At 48.1% G+C, this 8,001-nt stretch overlaps 1 non-coding gene across 1 annotated transcript; it reads right to left on the bottom strand.

Annotated features, from left to right (window-relative positions):
• Positions 1-5,859: 5,859 nt before the first annotated feature.
• LOC114816441 lies at positions 5,860-5,998 on the bottom strand. Its single transcript, XR_003764219.1, has one exon. It is a non-coding gene; the product is annotated as a small nucleolar RNA SNORA7 (small nucleolar RNA).
• Between the last annotated feature and the right edge of the window lie 2,003 nt (positions 5,999-8,001).

Below are 8,001 nucleotides of genomic sequence, written 5' to 3'. Positions count from 1 at the left end.
TGCCTGATGGAGGGAACAAAGGAAAGAAAGGCCAGGGCAACAGCGAGGGGCACCATCCTTCTCTTTCTTTGTCCACCAAAGCCAGAGGAGAGAAAAGCCAATGTTTAGAACTGATGCTTTGCACTGGGAAACCACTCCATCGTAATCTCCTTGTTTGCTTTTCTGGTGAGAAATTCCACCCGCCTAATATCGCTATGAAATTAGCTTGTGTTGCTTTTATCTGAAAGCGACCACCATAGCTAGGTTATCTCAGCCCCAGATCAGTCTGTTGTTGCGCACCGAAGCATTTAGCGACACCCAAGACCCTAGAGGATTAAAAACTAAATGGAACCACTGGGGCACGTGGAATTGTGGAGGCCAGTCTATCTGCATTTAGCTGCCGGCTCGTCTCTTCGTTCATGGCAGCCCGCTGTTACTGGAAATATTCGGGGAATTCAATGAAATTTCGTGGAGGTGTCTGTCTCGACTTTACTGTTTTCAGATGTCGTCTCATTTGGCCTCGTCTGGGTTCCCGAGATGAAGAACCGACCCCACGATCGGTTTAATGAGGGAGGTGGCACGCTCGGGGAGCAGGGGAACATGACTCTTTTTAAGAGATGTCTATTTCAGACATTTCCTAACGACCCTCTTCAAACCCTCAGAGTCAGTCAGTGGCATTGAGAAGCAGGGTGGCCTCGTGGAAAGAGCACAGGCCTGGGAGTCAGAGGACCTGGGTCCTAATCCCGGCTCTGCCACTTGCCTGCTGTGTGGCCTTGAGCAGTTGTTTAACTTCCCTGTGCCTCAGTTCCTCATCTGTAAAATGGGAAGCCAGTACCCAGTCTCCCTTTTTAGACTGTGAGCCGTATCTGGGACGGGGACTGTGTACGACCTGATTATCTTAAATCGACCCCAGTGCTTAGAACAGTGCAAGACCCATAGTAAGAGTTTAACAATTACTATTATTACTATTATTAATAAATGATAACCAGTTTTTACTGTGTGCAGAACACTATACTAAGTACTTGGGAGAATACAATACACTAGAGTGGGTAGACACAATTCCCGCTCTCAAGGAGCTTAAAATCTAGTGGATTAGGCAGACATTAAAATCAATTACAAAGATGGGAAGCCGTCACATTTAAACAGCTGTACATAAAGTGGAGTAGGGAGAAGCGGTATGGCCTAGTGAATAGACCTGGGCCTGGGAAACAGAAGGACCTGGGTTCTAATCCCGGCTCCACCACTCGCCTGCTGGGTGACCTTGGCCAAATCACTTAACTTCTCTGGGCCTCAGTTACTGCATCTGTAAAATGAGGATTAAGAAGCAGCGTGGCTCAGTGGAAAGAGCCTGGGCTTCGGAGTCAGAGGTCATGGGTTCGATTCCCAGCTCTGCCACTTGTCAGCTGTGTGACTGTGGGCAAGTCACTTCACTTCTCTGTGCCTCAGTTACCTCATCTGGCAAATGGGGATTAACTGTGAGCCTCACGTGGGACAACCTGATTACCCTGTATCTCCCCCAGTGCTTAGAACAGTGCTCTGCACATAGTGAGCGCTTAATAGATACCAACATTATTATTATTATTATGTGGGACAGGGACCGTATCTTTCCCTGCGCTTATTACAGTGCCTGGGACATAAGAAGCACTTAATAGATACCATTAAAAAACAAACAAAAAATGGGGGACCGGGGATGGGGTGTGAGTACCCGAGTTCTTGGGTGATGCAGGACAGCTGAAGCATCACTTGGCGGGGGCTACAGGGTGGGAAGTTGAAGCTTCATGAGGGAAGGCTTCCTGAATGGAATAGGAGTCCAGAAGATGGGGGTGGGGAGAAGCTGTGATCTGCTAACTAACTACTATCTAGTTATATAAGGCCGTCCCCCACTAAACCCTCATTTCCTCTTCTCCCACTTCCTTCTGTATCACCCTTGCATTTGGATTTGTGCCCTGTATTCCCCCTTCCCTCAGCCCCACCCCACTTATAACCATATCCATCATTCATTTAATTATCTTAATGTCTGTCTCCCCCTCTGGATTGTAAGCTCGTTGTGGGCAAGGAATGTGTCTATCAACTTTGCTATGTTATACTTTCCCACACACTCAGTACAGTTCTCTCCACACAGTAAGCACTCAAATAAAGCCCCATTCCCAAGGAGCTGAAGAGACAGGAAGGACAAAGCCCAAATTTTGGTTCTGCTGCTGAGGCTGTGGATGCCTCTGAGATCCAGCAACAACGATCTCTGCCAAAAACTGGCTGGCTTCCCAATTCCCCCAAAATATCAGTAGACAGAAAAAAAGCGAGAAGGAGGGAGACAGAGAGAGAAAGAGGAGAAGAGGAAGGGAGCGTGGGAGGGAAAGAGAGAGGGAAAGAGGAAGAAAGGGGGGGGGGGATCAGGAAGGGTGGCAGGTTTGGGTATCCAGAGATGGGTGTGCTCTGTGTTGGAAATGCTTCTCCTCAAATCTAGAAGTCGATTCCCCCTCACATGGAGCTCTTTCCGATCAACATAGGAAATCGTTGTGAAAGTGCACCCCGTCAGTGTGGATACAGGTCACTAGAAGGATTTTTCACAAGCTCCCTCTCCACTTGCCTCTTTCTCCTGACAGGAGTGACCACTGAGTCCGGGGACTTATCCCCGGGGACTCACCGAGTGGGGGCTACTTGCCCAGGGTTACGCCTCACCATTTCTTTCTACCACAGTTAGGGAAAAGAGTGGAAAGGTCTTGGGTTGAGGGGAGGGGGACATTGCAGAGAGAATCATCAGAGTGGTAAAGAGCTAACGTTCCCTCGTATGTACCGTGCGCTTACTGTGTGCAAAGCACTGTACTAAGCACTTGGAAAAGTACAATCCGATAGAGTCAGTAGACACGATCCCTGAGAGCTTGCAGTCTACAGTGGAAGACTAGATGTCTCCATTGCAACGGGACCGCCAAGCCTACCACCCACGAAACCACACATAAAGCCTGATGTGGACTCAGTAAACCCTTGCTCTTTTTGACTGCAGTGACACCAAGCTTGTTGTGGGCCGGGCGTGTATCTGTTTATTTTTGTATCGTAGTCTCCCAAGCACTTAGTACAGTGCTCTACACCCAGTAAGCGCTCAGTAGACACGCCGGGCTTACTGACCAACTGACAGGAGAGATGGTGGAAGAGAGGAGGGAAAGGGGGAAGCGGAAGAGACGTTATCTTCCCGTCCTTTAGTTGTGGCAACAATAGCAGCTGTCTTCCCCACTGATGGCACCACAGCGGAAATGACTCAGCTACCATCGGAGAACAATGGCGGACGATGGTGGGATTTGATATCGGCTGCCATGGTGGAAGAGGAGTCTAGGACGGTTTGCTTCCTCCTCGACCCGTTCTCTATCCCCCTCTCTTTAGCCTCCCCATTTCCTCCTCTTTTCATCTTTCCCCCTTCTTTCCTAATTTCTTCTCGCCCACGCCCTTTCTCCCTCCTCTTTACTCTCTCCTCCCTTTTTTACACTTTTACACTTTCCATCCTGCCCCTCTCCCCTTTCCCTTTCTTTCCTGTTTTGCCTCTAAGCCCTATATTCTCTGTATTATAAGAAGCAGCGTGGCGTAGCGGACGGAGGACCGGCCCGGGAGTCAGAAGGTCACGGGTCAGGGGAGGGAGAATGGGGATTTCTTCCTATTTTGCTTTAGAGGAGGAGTGTGACCAAGTGGCTGGAGCACAGGCCTGGGAATCAGAAGAATTTAGGATCTAATCCCAGCTCTGCCACTTGTCAGCTGTGTGACCTTGGGAAAGTCTCTTCTCTGGGCCTCAGTTACCTCATCCGTAAAATGGGGGTTGAAGATGCGAGCCCCACATGGGACAGGGACTGTGTCCAACCTGATTTGCTTATTAACTTCCCCCCTGCTCCTTCCAGCACTTAGTACAGTGCCTGGCACAGAGTACGTGCTTAGTAAATATAATAATTATTATTACCATTCTCTCCCCCCACCTTCGCTCTGCCCTTCCGTACATTTCAAGGCCTGTTTCCTTTTTCTCGCTCTCCCGTTCCTTAGTTGTCTCCCGCACCCACGATACCTTGCGGTACCACAACAGTGAACTGTTTCCATTGGAATTGGAAGGGTCTCTTCACTTCTCTGGGCTTCAGTTACCTCATCTGGGAAATAATAATAATGTCGGTATTTGTTAAGCGCTTACTAGGTGCAGAGCACTGTTCTAAGCGCTGGGGTAGACACAGGGGAATCAGGTTGTCCCACGTGGGGCTCACAGTCTTGATCCCCCTTTTACAGATGAGGTAACTGAGGCACAGAGAAGTGAAGTGACTCGCCCACAGTCACACAGCTGACAAGTGGCCGATCCGGGATTCGAACTCATGACCTCCGACTCCAAAGCCCGTGCTCTTTCCACTGAGCCACGCCGCTTCTCTGATGAGGATGAAGACCGTTAGCCCCATGTTGGACAGGGACTGGGCCCAACTTGACTAACTTGCATCTACCCCAGTGCTCAGAACAGTTCTTGACACATAGTAAGCACTTAACAAGTACCACAATAATAATAATAACTGTTATTATTATTATATGTGCCAATGGAATCCTGTGCTGCTCAGATTTTTATTCAGCAGTTCTTTTCGCTCAGGAATGTGCAGACATTAAAGAGTTCCCATTTGCGTAATTAAGAACCTTAAAGGAGCTGATTCACTTTGGATTAAATCCCTGAAGACGCTCAGGAGATTTCCTGGAAACGTTCACTGTCTCACTATCTTTTCTTTACTGATTATGCCAAAGCCAAGCGTTCAAAGTATGGCTCTGTCCCTCTGGACTGGATTCTCGAAGCACATTGAAATTCTGGGATTCTTTGCTTTCAGTTCAAAGACTGGTGGAGATAAGAGATCTTTTTAAATATTGCAGAAAGCTGCCCCTTTATCAAGTACCTGAGAGAGCTAATCAAATGCTGTTTAATTTATTGAAGTTAGTTTCTGGCAATGGAACCAAATGACCAAACAACAAACAAGTCTGTTTTGTTTGACTTGTAGACCGAAAAAGAAAAAGAAAATCAATATTTAAAATGTGAATATGCAAACATTCTGCCTTTGTGTTAACAGTCTTAACTGAATAACAGCTGTCACGCTTGAGATTTTGCTGCAGCAGCTACACAGAGTTATAATTTGATTTCGGTTGATTCTGGCACCGAGGCCTGAGTTCGAGCCTGTTCCATCTGGCTTCCAAATTGCTCCTGGGTAAGCTTTCTAAAAAACACACCACACACCAACTCCTGAGGGCGGCTTGTCCTCTCCTTCTTCTCTCAGGGACCGTGTCTAATTATCACCTGTGTATTCTCTCTCAGAGGCTAGTACAGTGCTCCGCACACAGTGAGCACGCAATAAATACTATTATTGCTACTATTACTAAATAGGATGCCGTTGTGGATAAAGTCCGGGCCTGGGAATCAAAGAGTCTAATCCTGGTTCCTCCACTTGTCTTCTGTGTGACCTTGGGCAAGTCTTTTCACTTCTCTGCACCTCAGTTGTCTTGTGCCGTCGAGTTGTCTCTGACCCACAGCGACGCCGTGGACAGATCTCTCCCAGCACACCCCGCCTCCATCCAATAGTTCATTCAACAGTATTTATTGAGCACTTACTATGTGCAGAGCACTGTACTAAGCGCTTGGAATGTGCAGATCGGTAACGGATAGAGACAGTCCCTGCCCTTTGACGGGCTTACGGTCTAATCGGGGGAGATGGACGGACAAGAACAATTGCAATAAATAGATCTGCAATCGTTCTGGTAGTGGATCCAGAGAGTTTTCTTGGTAAACATCCGGAAATGGTTTACCATTGCCTCCTTCCACACAGTAAGCTCGAGTCTCCTCCCTTGACTCTCTCCAATGTCGCTGCTGCCCAGCACGGGTGACTTTTGACTTGTATCAGATTGCTTTCCACTCGCTAGCCACTGCCCAAGCTAGGAATGGAATGGATAGGCCTCTGCCTGACTCTTTCCTCCCGTAGTCAAGACTGGTAGAGGACTGGAAACTCTCCAGGTGTGACGCTGAGAGAGGCACCTCGGTTCCCTCATCTGTAAAATGGGGATTAAGACTGTGAGCCCCATGTGGGAGAGGGACTGGGTCCATCCTCATGAATGCGTATCTATCCCAGTGCTTAGAACAGGGCTTGACCCACAGTAAGCGCTTAACAACTACCAATGTTATAGTTATCATTACTCAAACACTCCTGCCGTCAGTTACCAAGATCATCAAAAGAGAAGGAAATGAGCCACTAGATAGAAGCAAATGTCGGGCACAGCCTAGAACGTTTCCCCGATCCTCAGAACAGGATGGACTGCTGAGCAAGCCCAGAGCCATGATGCCACTGTGTTATAAAGCCTCCTACACCCTTCTTCTGTAGGAGAGATGGGGAGTTTACAATCTCTCATCTTTCGGTTGGTGTTTTAGTCTGAAATTCCACCTTTTTTTAATGGTATCTGTTGAGTACCTACTATGTGCCAGGCACTGTATTCATTCATGGAGTCAATCGTATTGATTGAGCGCTCACTGTGTGTGGAGCACTGTACTAAGCACTTGGGACAGTACAATACAACAATAAACAGACACATTCCCTGCTCACAACTACTAGACACTGGGAAAGGTACAAGCTAAGTGTTGTTTGGTTATTTGGTCTGTGTGCCATGTGGGGCTCACGGTCTTAATACCTATTTTGCAGATAAGGTAACTGAGGCACAGAGAAGTTAGGTCACAGAGCTGACAGTATTCTGACTCCCAGGTCCATGCTCTTTCCATTAGGCTATGAAGGTTCTCATTTTTTTTTCTGCTAAGCACTTACTATGTGCCAAGCACTGAAGTTGATACAAGCTAGCCAGGTTAGACTACTAAGGCTGGGGTAACTGAGGTCCAGAGAAGTGTAGTGACTCACCCGAGGTCACACAGACAATTGGCAGAGTTTGGATCAGGAACCAGATCCTCCTGACTCCCAGACCTGAGTTCTGTCCACGAGGAAACACTGCTTCTCACTTTTCAAAACACTGCTTCTCACTTTCTCACTTTCCTCTCGTGGAACCTCAGGAGAGAGAAGCGCCTGACAGGTTCCCTGCCCGCAAAGAGCTTAGAGTCTAGAGGGGGTGATGAATATTAAAATACATTATGGCTATGAACATTAGTGCTGAGGGGGAGGGGAGAATTCCAAGTGTCTGAAGGGTGCGGATCCAAGTGCAAATGTGACACAGAAGGGAGAGGGTGTAGGGGAGAGGAGGCCTTAATTAGGGAAGGCCTCATGGAGGAGATGAGACGTTAATAAGGCTTTGAAGGACGGGAGAGCGGTAATCTGTCATAATAGTGATGGTATCCGTTAAGCGTTTACTATCAGGTTGTCCCATGTGGGACTCACAGTCTTAATCCCCATTTTGTAGATGAGGGAACTGAGGCACAGAGAAGTTAAGTGACTTGTCCGAAGTCACCCAGCTGACAGGGGGCCCAGCCGGGATTAGAACTCACGCCCTCTGACTCCCAAACCCTTGCTCTTGACACTAAGTCACGTATGAATGGGGAAGAAGCGAGGAAGGGATCAGCTGTGAGACAGATGAGATCGAGGTACGGTGAGTAGGTTGGCACTGGAGGAGCGACGTGTGAGGGCTGGGTTGTAGTAGGAAATCGGGGAGGTACGGTAGGAGTGGGCAGGGGGATTGAGAACTTTAAAGCCGACAGTAAGGAGTTTCCGGTTGATGAAGAGGTGGAAGGACAACCACTATAGGTTCCTGAAGAGGGGAGAATTTTATTGGAAGAGTCCTCACCATTGACCTCAAAGCAATCAATCACCTTACCCCCTCCTGCCCCATTCATTTATCTATACATTCAATCGTATTTATTTATAATGATGGTATTTGTTAAGCACTTACTGTGGGCCAAGCGCTGTTCTAAGCGCTGGGGTGGATACAAGGTTTTCAGGTGGTCCCACGTGGGGCTCACAGTCTTAACTGCCGTTTTCCAGCCGAGGTAACTGGAAAAAGTTAAGTGGCTTGCCCAAAGTCGCCCAGCTGACAAGTGGCGGA

Source organism: Ornithorhynchus anatinus, chromosome 1 (assembly GCF_004115215.2).
Source record: "Ornithorhynchus anatinus isolate Pmale09 chromosome 1, mOrnAna1.pri.v4, whole genome shotgun sequence".
In the NCBI taxonomy this organism is placed as follows: domain Eukaryota; kingdom Metazoa; phylum Chordata; class Mammalia; order Monotremata; family Ornithorhynchidae; genus Ornithorhynchus; species Ornithorhynchus anatinus.
Note: the sequence above shows the minus strand (reverse complement) of the source record. Positions and strands in the feature narration are given on the sequence as shown.